Source organism: Silene latifolia, chromosome 4 (genome assembly GCF_048544455.1).
Source record: "Silene latifolia isolate original U9 population chromosome 4, ASM4854445v1, whole genome shotgun sequence".
NCBI lineage: Eukaryota > Viridiplantae > Streptophyta > Magnoliopsida > Caryophyllales > Caryophyllaceae > Silene > Silene latifolia.
In genome coordinates, this window is record NC_133529.1 from 19,309,290 (window position 1) to 19,326,465 (window position 17,176).

Sequence of the window (17,176 nt, forward strand, 5' to 3'; positions counted from 1 at the left end):
CACAACACGCTCAAAGGCATCCCTGGGGTAGAAATATGTCCCATTTCAAAATTTTAGGTACATTAGGATCCCGTGTTTGATTCCTTTACCTATTCCATGTCTGGTGGTAGAAAACCTCCATCTGAACCAATGTTTGTGACAAGCTTTTAGATTATTCTATGACAAACCCGGACTAGCTCCTTGTTTCCCCTATCGATGATGGAATGCAAGCCTTTTCCCCAACAAAATCATCCCATCTCGAAGAGAGAAGATATCAACCCGTTCTAACAAGGAATTGTTAGTTCCTACCCAAATTAGTTGGCGAAGCCCAGTTTTCAAGGTGTATCCATTTATGACTAAGAGAATGAATAGAAGATCATTTTCAGAGAGAGAAAAAAATGAAAAAGAATGAAAAAATGAGAAAAAGAGAAAAATGAAAAAAAAATGAAAAAAAAATGAAAAAAAAAAAGAAAAATGAAAAAAAGATGAAAGAAAAGGAAAAAAGAAAAAAGATGTTGAAGTCATTGCAGAACGCTTTTGGTTGAATGTCGAAGTTACGGAAGCCAGAAGTCAAGTCAAGTACCCATAGTTGAAGTTCAATGAGCAAAGCCCAAAAGCTTAAGTAGTAACCTCTTTACCCCTTAGTCCTTCCTGAGACAGTTACAAAGGGATAGTCGGGAATTTTGAGAATCATTCCGCTTGTGCTGTTACACCCAGCCTTTAGGGTCCAGACATGGAAATTTGAACCCACATCATTTTTCAACCCATTTGCACTCGTGGTTCATCAAACCCGAGACACCCATTCCAACCACATCAGCAACCATAGCCCTTGGCCTTAGCACCACAAAACAAACCTTCAGAATGATGGTTAACCATTCCAACTTGTTATTACCAAGCTCCACATCCCAAAAGATCCAAGCCTTTTACACCTAACCCCAAACACGAGATTTAACGGTACTTTACAGGCTAGAATGGGATATGACATGATACCTTAGGTGAAACCTTCGAGTGTGTACACACAATCAAAATGCCATGTTTATGCACCATGATCGAACTACGTCGGATTTGATTTCGCTCCACGCGAATATGTAGGCAGTCCTTCTGAACAAGGGATTCAATCCACTCATCAACCAAGTTGTCATCTTGTCGTTTTCTTACGGGTCTTAACCAAGTCCAAATGAAGCCACCTTTGTTTGAGTCGGTCTTAGCACTCGATGTAGGCTAGGATAAGGATATAGGTTCAGATGAGTAGTGTCAAGTCTCAGAATGAGCTTTATCTAACGGTGTAGGCAAAGATGCTGAGTCACATAGACGTGGGTTTGTGTTGGGAACAGAAAATATGAAAAAACCCGCTGAAAAGAAAGAAGGCGTGGAAGAAAAAATAGTAAAAGCCCGCTGAAAAGAAAGAAGGCGGTGGTAAGAAATGATGAGACTTGCTGAAAAGAAAGGAGGCGAGGAGAAGAGTGACAGAATGTTCCCAACAAAAGTCATGTGTGATGTCTAAGTGTTCTCATAAAATCAGTCTGTGTTTAGTGTCTGGGCGAAGCCAACGTTGTTGCTCCGTGAGTTTAATCCACCTTGTCAATGCCAAGTGATCTTGATTCCCATGTGCCCTCGAGAGCACGCCCATGCCATACGATATCCTCATTCCACGTCCGACGACCTTGTGATTCCCATTTGCCGTTTTTTGGGCGCCAGAATGGCCAATTTACATTTCTACCCCCAACAAGTCAATAATTGAATTTAAACTCGTGCACACTTACGGTTTTATTTTCCTTTTTTGTTTTACGGTAGCGGGTTACGCCCACGTTTGTTTACGGGTCATACAGAGTGTCTGAGTCGTATTTTCTGCTCACCCGTCAAGGTTCGATTTCAAAATGCCAACGATTTCAGAATTCCGAAATTTCAAAAACTTTTTGCGAATTATGGGATAGATGATCCAATCAAAAACTTTTTGCGAATTATGGGATAGATGATCCAAGTAGTGGTACATTTCAAGTCAAGGTTCAAATCTCAAAGTTCAAAATCAAATTTTGGGTCGACGACCCAACATCCAAGTGATTCATTTCAAATTCAAAATTTGGGTCGATAGCCCAATTATTCAAAATTTTCAACATGTTCAAATTTCGGGTCGATGACCCAGTCTTTCAAACTCAAATTTCGGGTCGATGACCCAACATTCCAAGTGATGTCAAATTCAAACTTCGAGTCGATGGCCCAGTTTTTCAAAATTTTCAAATTCAATTTTCGGGTCGATGACCCAACCTTTCAAATTGTTGTGCGGAAGCGTGAAATATCCCGTGTTGGGCCTCTGCTGTACCTGTGTCCACAACCCATAATAGTACGATATTGTCCGCTTTGGGCCAAGCCCTCACAGATTTACTCTTGGGCTCCTTCCCAAAAGGCCTCGTACTATTATATTTTCGGGACACTTATAAAGATGATCTTCCATCTTTATTCTACCGATGTGGGACAAGGGTTTGCACCCTAACAATCCTCCCCTCAAACCAAGGACCATCATCTTGACTCGGACCTTGACCTCCATGGAGGACTCTCCCACTCTACAGCCCCAACTTCTAGACACCCGAAACATCACAAGTCTTGATAACCTCCCCTTAGCCGACACCATGCTACCACGAGCCGTCCATGTGCCATTCTTGGGGATTTACTACACATGCATATCGAACATCCTCTGCATCCAATATACCCTGGACCGGGTCCGTCACTTCAGAAGTCCTAGAACACAAACGGTCTCTGGCATCCAACCTGGAAAGGACCCACCCGGACTGTGGCACCCGGTCGATAAGGGTCCACCGATCAACGATTCTAGTACACAAATGGTCTTTTGTCCCACAAGACCTATGACGCCTTTCATCCATTTAACCCTGGACCGGGTCTGCTCAAGGACTCACCCCGAGCTAGGAGTTCCATGCCTTACAGTGTACAACTTCAAGTCTTGGGTCTGCTGATGCATCCTCGTGTCTAGCCCAAGTCGAACCTTGGGCTCTGATACCACTTGTTGTGCGGAAGCGTGAAATATCCCATGTTGGGCCTCTGTTGTACCTGTGTCCACAACCCATAATAGTACGATATTGTCCGCTTTGGGCCAAGCCCTCACGAATTTACTCTTGGGCTCCTTCCCAAAAGGCCTCGTACTATTATATTTTCGGGACACTTATAAAGATGATCTTCCATCTTTATTCTACCGATGTGGGACAAGGGTTTGCACCCTAACACAAATGATCCAATTTCAAGATCGATGATCCAAATGTGCATATGTGATGATTATTGCTTGTACATTTTCTATGTTTCAAATATAGCAGGATATGTTTCAACTGGGGGCTCTAAAGTCTTCGACTTTAGAGCCATTGCAAACTGGGGGCTCTGAAGCCGTTGGCTTCAGAGACCATTATCAGGATGTAAAGGATGACATCCACCAAGAATTCAATTCAATACAAGAGTATGAAATGGAAGAATTCCGTAGTTGAAAGCAAATGATGAAAGCGGCGACAACCTCCTTGGAAAGTCCCGTCCCATTCGGACAAGCGCCAGCAGATGATAAATTTTGGGCAAATGTCAGCAGATGATGAATTTTGGACATACGCCAGCAGATGATAAACTTTGGGCATGTGTCAGCAGTTGCCGAACTACGACGCGGGTTTGATTCCGTCAGAAATGGATAGGTAGGCGCCTAAGGATAAGGCTCAATCCACCATATATGCAATTTATGGGTCGACGACCAATGATGACAATTTGACGCAACAGAAGCAAGAGTTAATCCCCGACGAAGTTTCAGGTATGATCTCTTCTTATGGCTGGCGAGCTTACATACGCAAGTCTAATGGACTATAAACGACCCGCAGAATCCTCAGGTCGAGAGGGACCTGGGGTATACTTTGACTTTCGCCTTGTCCAAGCCTCAGTCAAAGTGGGGGCTCTGTAGATACCCGTATCCGTCGATATTGGAATTTATAGAGAACCCGACAAACACCCGATGATGATAGGACACATGTATTCTTTAGTTGTCATTGTCATTATTTGGAGCTCGTTTTACGATGTAGAATGGGCGTCGTCGATGAAATATTTTATCAATTTAAATGATATTTAAATTAATGTTTTTTAAAGTGAATTCATTTTATTGTTTTAACTTGAATTTATTTTCTTAAATTTATTTTATTGAAAATAAAATATATTTTTTTTGATTTGAAAAATCATTCTTAAGTTACTTGATTTGAAAAATCAATTTAAATCGTTTTATAAATCGTATGAACTCGTTTTTTACGACGATTTTATACGCGATTTTGAGCTCGTTTTCAACTTGATTTGGGCACGATTTTCGAAGCAAACTCGAACCAATTCCTGACCCATAACCCAACCCATCACTCACCATCATAACCAGGCCCTAATACCATGCAAACCCACGTCCATACCTCCTTATTTTCGAGCCCCAAACAGCAGCACAAACCAGTCCGTCACCCTTCAACCCGAGTCCACTAAACAGCCCCAAACCCGCTCCAAACACCACTTAAACCCGTGCCCATTAACCCTAATCCATACCCTAGTATCCTACCCATATTACCCTAGCTTAACCACCAAGAAACACCCCTCCAAAACCCTACACGAGCTCACAATAGCTGCTGGACAGCAGCAGCGAAACAGAGCAGCCCGACTGCTTGTTGCTCTCTTTTACCCTACTTTAACTCCCTATAAATACCTCCCTTCTGCCATACTTTCATTCCTCTAAGTTCTCCATAAGTCCTACCGTCATTCACAAGCTTTAAACTCCAGAAAAAAACCCTAATTGCCTCTCAAAAACCCTCGACAAAACCGACATACAAACAGAGAATCAGTTTGTGTGTCCTCTTTGAAACCATTCGTTCTCCCTTCAAACCTCCATCAAAATTCGAGTTTCTTGTTCCTAATTAACCATACAACATCCATCTACACATTAGACAAAGATTTACGAGCCAAATTGCCCTTGAGAGTACACGAATTCCCTCGAAAAACAGAGTGTTATACACTCTGTTTTCGCGGCTTTTCCTGTCTGTCCAGTTCTATTTGTGCTCATTTTTTGTGCCCAATAACTCAAAACGAGCAGGGATTGTTTTAAGATCTCTGTTCTCCTCTCTTTCTAGTTTTCAAAACATCTTTTAAATCGAATTTTCACCGTGAAACGAGAGAGAAATCGCAGTTTGAAAGTTGCTGTCCAGATTTGCGAAAAACGTGTTGTTTGCTTTGTTTCTTCGTCGACGACGGCCTCTCGAGATAAAATCTACGATCGATTACGACCCAAGACGGTGTCAACGATACATGTAGGTTGAGGGTGCATCAAATCCTCCTCTTTCTTCCTTTTATCTCGTTTTTTATGTTTGTTTTTTTTATAGTTCGTTTTTGTTTGTTTATCGTTTTTGTTTATCGTTTGTTCTTATTAACTATGAAACTAGTTTAGTCCGAGTATGAGTTAAAGTACCACCATGAACACCCGCGTTGACTTGAGATGGGAAAGAAACCGCTACATCAGTCGGTCGTACACCCCCGTCTCATTTACATATCCTCGTGTTCAAGGTAGGGCATTAATAAAACGATTTCTGACTTCGTTCTTCGCTTTTGACCCCTCTCTTCTCTCGTGTGACTCGACCTACCCCTGGACCATTTACATGTTAATATGACTTCTGATTGTTAACATATAACTCGTTTAGATGATATTAGATCAGTTTAATAACCTAATTAGACACTTTAGGGTACATCGACATAGCTTTTAAAACCAATTAACAATTCTGTAACTTAATTGAATACATCTCTCTCTTTCACATAATTTCTCGCTAGTATAAGAGTGCGTGATTAGCACCGTCTTATTAACACTCGATGAGTTAAATTAATTAGCGAACTTGACCTAATTGGACCCCTTTAGGCCGCGTAGAATACACGTTTGCAAGACATCTTTTCAATCGATCAACGTCGTTTCTAACTTGTTTTCTAGCCCGCTTTCGAACTTGTTTCGCAATCAATCGATATAACTAATGAACCTGACCTAGGACCTAGGGTAGCCTTGTCTAGAGTGGCCGTGGCTTGGCCGTGTCCTTTGGCCTTTCTTGTTTCGTTTCTTATGAATCGCTTGTTCTTTATTGTTTTGTCGCTTGTAATTTATCGTTTGTTCGTCGAGTTGTAATTTTCAAGTTAGCTTTCTTTTATCGAGTCAAAACCTCTTTCAAAAACCTTAGTCTTGTTTGGTTAGATGGTTGTGCCCCAATGCAAGTAAGAGCGTAGTAAATCGCATGTTGTTCAAAGCAACATGGCCCGATTTATGCTAATGCATGCTTTGGTGTGTGACCCAATGTCTAATTCGATGAGATTAAGTGAAAGCACACATTACAAGGAGTGACCCAAGGCCGTGAGTCATGTAAGCCGTGGGCCACCCTTTTGTGCACGTTTTCCTAGGCCGAATGGCCGTGTAATGCGTCATGTACGGTTTTGTGTATAGCGTTGTATTTTAGATCGAGTTGTATCTTTAATTTATCGTTGTGTCGGCATGAAATGCCTGGGTTGTAATAGGATAGATCCCAACGGCTCCCCCATTCCCCCTAAGCCTTGTTTGCTTTGTTTTATATGTTGTTAGATCAATCAACCCACATGCTAAATTACAACTTTGACAAAGTTAGTTTAGTTGCATCTAAATCGACATAGAAACTTCACATGTTAGGGTTTTGAAAACGATGTTTGCATATCATATATCGTAGTAGCTATGACCTTGTTTGAAATCCGATACTTGACTTAGTAGAGACCGTTATCGACGGGCGGGGTTAGGTGTCCTTATGGGCTTCCTAACACGTACCCTCACCCCTTACTCAAAATCTATGGTTTGTGGATCCGTCTAAATACCATTGGATTACGAGAGTCATTCAAATCGAGTGATATAGGGTACAAGTCTTTATCTTTAATCACTCGTAGTCGATTGGCTTTATGCTTTTCGATGAAAGGTGTAAAGTTGACTTGAACGGTTCCAAGTTCCCAAAAAACTTGGTGGCGACTCAAATTTGTCTTAATTCGATTCGAAGGAACCTCGAGTCGATTATGCCTAGTGTGGATCCCGCGGACGCAGTTCCCGAGGGCCTTGTCCACAGTTTGACGACTTCTTTGGGAAAAGAGGACTAGTTACACTTTGTTTCTAGGGTCTTTTCCTCCGAGGTGAAACTTGAAAAGAAAGTATTGGAAAGTAAAACATTACTCATAGTGCTACGATTCATGCATAAACCCTTAAGGACTTTCCCGGGCCGTCCCGGCGTTTCTTTGTAGTTGCCACATGAAGAATAAAAATTACCACAAATACAACACAAATTCTTATTTCAGACTGTCATATCCGTCTAAAATGGTCAGACGGATACCATTTTCTCTCACAAAAAACCCATTTAGGGTGTGAGTGGGAAAGCACATAGGGGTGTCCCACCACCCATGTGCTTCTCACTTGTGAAAGGTCTTATTGCGGTCTGAAATACGGCAGTCTTAAGCAAGATGGACTGCAAATACAATTAGATCATTATATAACTATGATCGTCTTATTTATCAACTTTAAACACTACTACACTCCCACAAATATTTTCAGACCCCACGGCAGATAGTACCAGGCAACCATATTTTGTCGTCATTATTGTTATTAAGTACTCTTCCGTCCCCGTTAGTTTTGTATCTTTGATTTTAACACAAATATCAAAGAAAGAAAAAATAACTAATTATTTTATGAAAAATGGATTAAATTGGGTGCAAAGAATAAAAGTGTTTATCAAAAATATGCCCAAAATAAAAAGTAAATAATTAACTGAAACACCAAAATATAATACAGATAAACAAATGATTGGAAAAGAGCCCGGGAGTACTTTATAGACTTGCAACTTATTATATCTTATTTACACGGTGGAGAATGAGTTTCATGGCTTCATCACTCATTATCCTGCCAATGGAAGGTCAGTTTGCGTATTATGTATATCACAAATTCTCATTATAGACGACACTATCCGCTATACATATGTATAAACGGATACCATTTCTCCTCACAAAATACCCATTCGCCATAAAGTGGGAAAGACACGTGAGGTGTCCCACATTGTCCCCCCTACCCATTTTATTACAGGTCTTTACTCGTCTGTTCGCCCCACCCGTCTATACCAAGACCTATTGTATATATATAATGACCTTTCATTATACTTTTTCATCAACAATTTTCTCATTTTATTTTGTACGGTTTATAATAAATGGATGGTTTTCAAGGTTATAATAATAATAATAATAATAATAATAATAATAATAATAATAATAAAAACATTATTATTACTCCTAATAAGCAACAAAAACAAGTTCCCTTCAAAGTTTTCCCATGCAAATATTGTGGAAGGAAATTTTTAAACTCGCAAGCTTTAGGCGGCCATCAAAACGCTCATAAAAAGGAAAGAGAAGAAGCGAAACATTACAAGCACGAAATGTCAACAATCATGGCGGATTTTGGACCGACATTGATCCATGCCCATTCCATGAGCGAGCCATATGGGGTAGTGCAACACCAGCCCCTGGCATGGCCCAGTTCAAGTGGCAATAATCATGGGAATTGGCCCGGTAGTGATCGGATGGGTGACGGTCCATATATTTCTTATGCAGCACCTTCTTCTACACTGTTCGATGTTGAACAAGAAGAAGAAGAAGAAGAGCAACAGGTTGACAATGAGCAAAGAGCATTTGCGTTGGAGTTGCCTGACCTTAACTTGGATCTCCATCTTTAATTATAATCTTTTTTTTTTCTTTTTTTTTTTGACGAGAGGGTTAAGTCCCCCGGGCCCATACATTCCCGCACCACCACATGGACCATGTAAGCCACCCCTTTGGGGGCTGTAGTGGCCAAGTGATCATTTAATTATAATCCTTATTTTTAATTAATTATTTTGTGTGCTTGTGTAAGCTAGTGCCTAAGTGATCCCCAGCAGTTTAAGGTATGAACAATAACATTCTCCTATAGATAAATAAGAACATGAGAATGTGCTGTTCAATTATGTATAGCAATGTTTTTTTTTTTGGTGTTAATCAGGAGTATCCCCTACCGGCAGTTGGGGAAATCTCCTTCGGGATACTGAAGGCAATGGATTGACCCCTCCCAAGTTTGGTTTTTTTTATTCGCAAGAGTCAGGAATCGAACCCCTGACCACTTGTTTAAGAGATGAAAGCCCTTACCACTCACAGCAGCCAACTTTGATATTATGTATAGCAATGTTAGTAATTTGTATCACCTCCTCCCATATTTTATTTATGGTTATCTAACACTAATGAACAAGGTTCAAACACTGGTACCCTCCATTAATCCTTGATATTTTATTTATGGTTAACTAGTATTTTACCATTGTCCAAAATAAATACTTATTCTGTCTAAATCATTTGTTTATCTTTGATTAAATAGCTCTTACAATAAATATAAAAGGTAAATATAGAAATTTTGTTATTTTTTTGCTTTAAAATCAAGGGTGAACCTATAAATAAAATTTTGGATTTTGGATAGTGCATTTTCTTCATTTTTTTTTGTTTTTTTGGTAACGAGTATACCAGGTAAACCACCCGAGGGTGACATGCTCGAAGTCTATTAGGCATGGACTCTGGCCAAGAATGCTCCACAAGATTTTGCTCTTGGGGGGGCTTGAACCTGGATCTCCTGAGAATTTCACCCAAATTTTAACCACTAGACTCCACCCTTTTCTTCATATTGTTTTATACTTATGTTAAGATCTATATTTAAGAATTTTGGATAGTAAAAATCGATAATCTCATCCATTTTTTAGAATTTGGGGTTGCAAGAGCTACTCTTTGCTACTAGTTAAGTTTCTCCTTATTTAAAATCCCATAATTTTGTGATCAATTGAACAATTTTGAATAATTTTCGTTCGTTATTAAAGCATATATTTTTTATGTTTTAGATACAGATTTGAAATCGACAGTAATGAATTAAATAAATTAAGAACTCACTATTATCTAATAATGTTGTAAACACATTTTCAACTATTTTTCAAGTGACACCTTAAGTTAAGAGATAAGGGCAAGTGATGGTATTGGTATATAGTGATTAAAGTACAATTGTTGGACATGAGGGAGACACATATAAGTTTGCCTATAAAAGGTAAATAATACAATGATTTAAGTATTTAACCCTAGTTATTAAATTTAGTAAATACTATCTATATGTGGTGTATGCGTTAGTTTATTAGTGGTGGGCCGTGTCTTCGTATATGTCAAATGGGAAATTAAAAGTTTGCATGGACATATGTGTTTGACCACAAATTCTCATTATAGACGGACACTATCCGTCTATACGTATAGACGGATATCATTTCTCCTCACAAAATACCCATTTACTATAAAGTGGGAAGCACATGGGTGGTGCCCCACCTTGTCTCCCTACCCATTTTATTAGAGGTCTTTACCCGTCTGTTCGCCCCACCCGTCTATACCAAGACCTATTGGTATTTGACATGCATACTGCGGATTTGATTATTTGATTTTGCACCACTACTATAACTTACTTTTCAAAAGAAGAAAAGTAAATTAGGCCGTAGATAAAATATGAGTATTTTTTCAGATACCGATTTTACTCTTTTAAATACTCCTTTTACAATATTACTCTTGTCATTTTTTTCCTTCCTCACTCAATTAATTTTTTTCATCTCCCTCCCCTTAACCTCCGACAACCCAACCTCCGGTAACCCACCCTCTGACACCTAGTCGTCCCTTGCTCCGGCCAACCTTTCCCCTTCTCCGGCTACCATTCCACTTCCAGTTTACACCATTTTAGTCAGAAATCATAAGTGCTTCTCAATAGTTTAACAAGAAATAGATCGAAAGACGGATCAAAATGCCAATAGTTCACGTATGCCATTACTGCAGTTGGTGCTTTTTGTTGGAGAAGCGTCCTGTAAACCCGGTGCGGGAAAAATCTCACCCAACAACGATATTACGAAGGAACGCACACAACAAACGTAAGTAAGAGAAAATAAAGTGACACCACAATTTCTCACGTGGAAACCCTTCTCAACTAAAAAAAAAACCACGGCTCTCTCGACAAATTAATTCACTAATAATAAGATATTACAAAGTTCATAGAGTACAATCACTCACACTAGTATTGTCACTTTCTCTCAAACTTTGTCTCTCTAATGGATGTTGAACACTCTCCTTTCTCTCTTTAGAACAAGAAGTATTGTCACCAATATAATGTAATTTGTCTCTCTATATTTTGTGTGTATAAAACTATTACCACCCGATAGCTATTTATACTAAATATAATCTCAAAACTTCCAACAAGTCATTGATTGTTTTAATTAAAACAATCTATAACATTTTTGTGCATTGTATATTTCTTCTCCAAAACGTAAACAATTTACGTATATGCATTTGAAACATCAACACACTTTATTCAACATTTACATTTAGAGTTTTTTTGGGAGATTAATCCAACAATTTTCTCCCTCGACCAAAAACTCCAAACACCTCAACTATCTCGGAAAAGCGGACTTTCTTCTTTACGCCAGCCTTTCTTTTCACGCTATGTCCATCCACATAGCAAATATTGTTTTTCGTTTTCACCCCTTGCACTACCAAGCTTCGTCCACGATATACTTTGCACCACTTACCACTACCAACATATCGGTTCCCATGAGTCGTCAATACACCCAAAGAAATAATGTTGGAACAAGCTTTGGGGACATACCTCACGTTTTTTAAAGTTCTTATGGTGCCATTATGGAATTTCATTCTCACACTCCCCACACCCCCAACTTTTAATTTGAGACCGTCACCCACTTTGACTTGCCCAAAATCTCCATTAGTTTGCAAAGTATCAAATAATCCTTGGTTATATCATCACAACAGCCTTAATACTCACGAAAAACTGCATAAACTGGGTATTAGTGTAGACACCTCGTTTCTGCACCTCCCGCCAAACACCCAGTGATGATTGGGCCGCATGTCTAGCATATGTCGCGATTTTATGACGTTTCGTAAATCGGTTAATAAAAGGTAACTCAAACACTTGTGTCTACCTCATGGTCGTCATCTAGGTGTCATTATGGTCGTTTTGGCAGTAATTAGAGTACATTTGGAGTCTGGGTCAAAAAACCGTCTTCATTTCCTAAAACCGTCAAATCCCGACTCAAAGCAATGTGCTTGTCTACCTAAGGTTAGGATGTCATAAAATGTTACGGGTATATCTCATTTTGAGTCCCATGTCACTTCTTTAGGCTAAACTAAAAGTTTACATTACAAAATGTGCATTTCATTTAGTTAAAATGACAGCCCGAACTTTAGGCCCGTTTTACGAGGCGATAAAGACTTTTTTTGGGTCAGGCCTATTTCATAGGAAGTTCTATATCTCTTTCTTAGCTTTCCAGCGCCACCGAAATCACCTTATTCCGAGTCTTGTAGAGAAAGTAATGCCTAAAATACGACAGACTGTCAAACGCGCTTTCTTGCGCAGGAGGAAACCGCTGGGGAAAGGACGCAGCAAGTGATGCGCCTCTTCCAAGGGACGCAGCACCCGATGCGCCTTTTCCTCAAGGTTTTATTTTTGTCCAAGTTTCCGTGTTTAACCTAAGTCGGTTATTTCCGGATCTTTCTCTCCTTCCCTAATTCCCTCCGTGTGATTAGTATAAATAGGGACCTTCGGTCTCTCATATTTCTCACGCGAGTGTCCGCCCTTCTCTTCTCCCTTTGCATTCTAAGACCACGCTCTTGCTTTTTGGCGCCTACGTGCTTGAACTTTCGACCACGTAAGCTCGGATCCTTCTGAGTACCAGCCTCGTTTTGCATGACCGACCAATTTGACCAACTCCACTACACCATAATCAATTAATCAATTCAATTTGCTTTTAAATCCTTTTTCAAGGGCACTTTCAAATTTGCATTATAGATCGAGTCGAGTTACCACTAAAAAACCGATTTAGTTAAATCTCGCGACGCTAACATGTAAGTCTGAGGGTGTAAAATCCGAATTTTATTTAATGTTCTTTATTTTTTGTAATCATCTTGTAAGATTTATGTCGAAAATATGTATAAAACCGATTTGTAAAACCATGTTTTAAAATCCTTTTTACGGATTATCAGAGGACAACCGTCGAGAAAGGACGCAGCAACTGCTGCGCCTTTTCGAAGGGACGCAGTACCTGCTGCGCCTCTTCGTAAGGCTGCCGCAGTTTCTGGTTCCTTTCTTCTTCCTTCGTCTTTTGTCAATTCGTTTCTCTTATTTTCTTTCGTTTGTTCTTCGAGTCTTTGATATAACGATTTAAGCATAATAATTCTAACATGTAATATATTATTCATCATCATTAGTATTTAATTCGTCTTTTAAATCCCGACTTAAATCCCTTATAATCCAATATTTGCGGGTTTTCGTCATTAAAGTCAATCCGGGTTTTAGAGATTCGATTTACCCATATTGAGTCTCTGGAATTCGATCTTTGATATATTCGTATCTGTTATTCATTCGTCACTATCATTAATTCATCATTAATAACTTGTTTAACCTAATTAATTTGTTTAGTTTATATTCATTAATTAATCTTTCAACCTTGTATAATTCGTTTCATCCACGTTTATTGTTTTTATGACCCTTAATCATATGTAAATAATCTGCTAATCACTTTCATCCGAGTCAATCATTCATAATTGATCATTAAAATCACCAACGAATATTAACGGTTTGCAATTCCGGCTTCACAGCCAGAACTGGACCAAGGTACGGACGCAGCAACTGTTGCGCCTCTTCCAAGGGACGCTCTGCTGCGCCTGTTCCTGGTTGATTTCTGTCTCTGAACTCCCGTTTTGCCTTGACTTAGTTTATTAGTTTACGTATTAATTAACTATTAATCGTATTATCACCTAATTCCTGTTCGTTAATTTATTTATTTATTCCTTTCTCAAATTATCCGTTTTAAATGTATTTTCGACATAAATCAATTAATCCAATGTAATTATTGTAATTTTCCTTTAGTGTAATTTTCGTTATTGTATTTCTTCATCGTATTATTGCTTGTATGCTTTCACATGTAATTAACATTAAATCCCACTTCGACATCAATTGTATGATTAAATTACGTGATAACCGACTTAGTATTAATTCTCATATGCTAGGATTAATCTAATGGATGTTGCATTGCATGCATATAATCGACAACATATCGAGTATAGACGATTTTCCTTAATCATTAGTAGAGGCCGCTATCGAGGCGGGCGGGATTAGGTGTTCGATCAAAAGAGCTTCTTAATACGTACCCTCACCCCTTACTCCAGATCTCTGTGACCATCCGTGTTCATTGGCATCCACGAGAGTCATTCTAGACATAGAATGCTAAGGGTAACGAGTTCTTGGTGTTCATGTCACTACTTTGTGTCTGGACATGGCACGAGGTATTCGAATGGTTTCCAATTTTCCACAATAAATTGGTGGCGACTCCACAAATGCAAACGCTTGTTTCCCAAGCGCCCCCGTGGCCCATGTCCACAGTTTGGCGACTCCGCTAAGGATAATACACTTACGTGTAGCCAAAAGGGTGAAACTTGAACAAGGTTAGGGAATAGTTTGTACAAGACAATTGTCGGTTTTCATAACTCGGTCTTCCTAGATCGTTTATTCGGCATTCCTAGGCCCAACCCAACCCATTCGACCAATCGTCCCGTCTAGACGGTCCAAATTCTTAACGATTGACGTCAACCATACCATGATGCTTACTCCTGTTTGTATCAAGGGCTTTCACTACTCGAGGAAATAGACTAGGAATCGACCTTACTTTTGTTTGGCACGAGCCTCTTCACAGACCCCGGGTTTGATTGTTCGGTATGTCAACCCACCCTTTAAACCAAAACCCTTTTAAATGCACTCAGCATCCCGTTATAATGCTTGTATGTTTGTATCATATGTGATCACCATTTTCTAAACAAAACCATGACGAAATTTTGTAAAATAAAATCCTTTTCAAAATGTAATCATTTTAAAAACAGCGCAAAACAAAGCCGAAACTCTGTCCAAATGTCAAGTCAAACTTCGGGCCTAAAACCCATTTCAAAGCTAAATACAAAAAAAACAAAAAAAAAAACAAAAAATAAACGTTTTATTCAAAAAATTTTCGAACCATGTAAATGTAAATATGTAAATTCAATTGGGCTAAGTTAGAGTCAGAATTCAAACCGACTATGTCCTAGTCGGAACTCTGTCGAGTTATAAACCCGCCTTCCTTTACATTTTGGGTCTTTTCAAATTCAAGTCAAGTCCTCAGGCGTCACGCCGTCATTTCGGACCCCCTACCCCAATTCAGTTAGGATCCAAACATTTCCGACACCTCGAGTCACACGTTCGGAGCCTCAACACACGAGTCTCAATGGGCCTCATATTTGAGTCTAAACTACAGTAGTCTTCTTAACACCTATAAGCAAACCTCGAGTCTTAGAATCAACACATGTCATCAATCTCGTCAATAAGGTCAATCATATGAAGGTCATTCCGTCAAAGTTAACACTCGAGTCTAAAATTATAGTTAAGCATCGTGAATTCAAACACGAGAAGTCGCTCAAGACATTTCATGAATTCACAAGTCAAGTCTAGATTTGTCATCTTATCCCTTCCTTTGTTTGTTGCCTTAGTATGCGTGATCCCATGTCGAATCGAGTTGTAATGCGCGTCATTTCCGTCGAGTAGGAATCCAGCAAGTTCTGTCAGTCAGCAAAGTCACGAGGCAGATCAAGCCACAATCACCGTGTCTCTCCAAGACGTTTATGCCATGGTCTTAGGAGTTCAAGCTACAGTGGAAAATTTAAGCATTCGCGTCCTCACCCTCGAGAATAGAATGGTGAAAAAGAACACGCCACCTAGAGAAACCTCTAGTCTAGGTCGTCCAAAGCTTACCTCTTGCAATAACCATCGTCCTAGAAAGCCGAAAACAGCTGAAAGGAAACCTGGGAGGCATCAAAGGGTGCTTACCGATTTAGGCATGTCTTATGCCGATGCTTTGAAGAGACTCTCTGCCCAAGGCAAGCTACATCCAATAGGGCCAACTCCGAATCCACCTTTAGAGAAACAGGTGAACCTCTGGAAGGGCAACAAATATTGCTTATATCACCAAGGTAGAGGCCATGATATTGAAGAGTGTTTTCTCTTGAAACACACCATCCAAGATATGATCGAAGAAGGCAAGCTTCCTAAGCCACCTTCTGTCGGGAAATCCAAGAAAATCGACCCTCTTGGGTCTAATATCATTAAACATGACGAAGAATCATCTCCAGACTGTTCTCATCTCCTTGATCCTTATGACGACGGAGAGATCAATGTCCTTGAAGACGATGATATCCAAAGTGGAATGCTCATGCTTTCCATTGCACGAAGAATCAACAAATTTTCCAAAATAGAGGGAGCTATTGATAATCTAAACTCTCGACTTTCCAAGATGGAGAACCAGTTTTCTAAAATGGATAAGAAGCTTGATGCCTAACTTCTCAAAATAAAAAGTGTCCAGACAAACCCTCAACTTGACAGTCCTATGGAGAAAGCAACAAGTGGACAATCCATTCCTAGTTCTTCTCATCCAAGAATCAAAATCAACAAAGGCAACCTCATGGATCCTTCGTCAAAGAAACCTAACAACCCTCCAAGGTCATTTACAAAGGCTTCCGAAAATAAGGGCACACCTCCTAGGAAATTTACCAACATTGGTATTACATACACCAATGCCCTTCATAGACTCATAGAACGACGAATGTTGAAACCTATCGGTCCTACACCTGATCCAGAAAAGAAGGCTAAATTCTGGGATGAGAACGTCTATTGCCGGTATCACAGGGATAAAGGACACGATACTGAGATGTGCTATAAGCCCAAGGATGTGATCCAAGATTTGATTGAAAGCGGGAAATTGTCTCTCTCAACCTTTAACCCACAAGGCAACGTAGGCAATCCTCATGGATATGCCACTTATCAAGAAACTCTTCTTGACTGTTATCCTTCCAATGTTCCCAATAATGAGGACGGGGTGCTCAAATGGGTGAATGCTCAAAGTCAGATGTCGAAGCCAGTTTCTGGAAAAGAAAATGTTCAAGCGTGGGCCGATGATTACGAGTCTCGATCTGAAATCGAGTCAAAGTCCGAGTCCGAGTCTTAGGCTTTCTATCTCATAATTTTGTCATAGTG